Genomic DNA, 1440 nt, shown 5'->3' with positions numbered 1-1440 from the left:
CAGCTTGCCCTATGTGGAAGAGGGCACATTACTCAATACTGTGGTGTGAAGTATAAAGTTCAGTTCTCCCCTGGTCCACGCTGCTTCGGCGGTCCTGGGTAAGATAGTTCATTCTAGCTTGCCCTATGTGGAAGAGGACACTTCATACTTCGTCTCTAAGCGGCGGCTTGACTCCTCCCTACGGGGAACGGGTTTACGCGCACAGCGGCGGCTTACGCACTATGGCAGTCATGGATGCCTTACGTTTCTATGAAAAGTGTGTTCCTCCCCTGGTCCACGCTGCTTCGGCAGTCCTGGGTAAGATAGTTAGTTCTAGCTTGCCCTATGTGGAAGAGGACACGTAGACTTACTGTGGTGTGAAGTATAAGTTCAGTTCTCCCCTGGTCCACGCCGCTTCGGCCGTCCTGGGTAAAATGGATTCATCCAGCTTGCCCTATGTGGAATGAGGACACTTTATGCTTCGTCTCTAAGCGGCGGCTTGCTCCTCCCTACGGGGAACGGGTATACGCGCACAGCGGCGGCTTACGTTATGGCAGTCATGGATGCCTTACGTTTCCATGAAAAGTGTGTTCCTCCCCTGGTCCACGCTGCTTCGGCAGTCCTGGGTAAGATAGTTAGTTCTAGCTTGCCCTATGTGGAAGAGGACACGTAGACTTACTGTGGTGTGAAGTATAAGGTTCAGTTCTCCCCTGGTCCACGCCGCTTCGGCCGTCCTGGGTAAAATGGATTCATCCAGCTTGCCCTATGTGGAATGAGGACACTTTATGCTTCGTCTCTAAGCGGCGGCTTGCTCCTCCCTACGGGGAACGGGTATACGCGCACAGCGGCGGCTTACGCAAGTTAGTCACCCTCGGCAGTGGATCACTCGGCTCATGGATCGATGAAGACCGCAGCTAACTGCGCGTCATAATGTGAACTGCAGGACACATGAACATTGATAAGTTGAACGCATATTGCACGTCGTGGGAACCTACCATGATGTACAGATGACTGAGCGCTTATATTTGAGAAATGTATCGCATACATTTAACTACGCCGTGACACCCGTCACGAGACGTGCACCATGATGTTAACTAGGGTCGCGACGACCCGCTAGCATTAAAGAACCCGTGGTTTACAATATACTGGCATTGGAATTCGAAGTATTTAGAGCGTCCGTGTTCCCGCGTGAGGCGGAAGTACGAGGAGAAGGCGTGCTTGTGGTGTCTGTGGTGGTGTTTACTGATGTCTAGCTTCAGCTTATTTATTTATTTAAATAGAAGCGAAGATGTCAAAGTAGCGTCGAAGCAGCAGCGGTAGCACAAATGATTCAAGTATGGAAGTTGACCAAAGGAACACAAACAAACTAGCGTATGGGCAATGGAAGGTATCAGTGAGTTAAACCACACGCGGGCTAACAGCCCGTTAACCGAGTCCAACGGTACATATTGGACATTGAAA

General features: G+C 50.8%; 1 non-coding gene across 1 annotated transcript; it reads left to right on the top strand.

Moving 5' to 3' along the window:
- Positions 1 to 845: 845 nt before the first annotated feature.
- LOC131270698 (5.8S ribosomal RNA) lies at positions 846 to 1000 on the top strand. Its single transcript, XR_009179735.1, has one exon. It is a non-coding gene; the product is annotated as a 5.8S ribosomal RNA (ribosomal RNA).
- Positions 1001 to 1440: the final 440 nt, after the last annotated feature.

Source organism: Anopheles coustani (genome assembly GCF_943734705.1).
Source record: "Anopheles coustani chromosome X unlocalized genomic scaffold, idAnoCousDA_361_x.2 X_unloc_49, whole genome shotgun sequence".
NCBI classification, from domain to species: domain Eukaryota; kingdom Metazoa; phylum Arthropoda; class Insecta; order Diptera; family Culicidae; genus Anopheles; species Anopheles coustani.
Note: the sequence above shows the minus strand (reverse complement) of the source record. Positions and strands in the feature narration are given on the sequence as shown.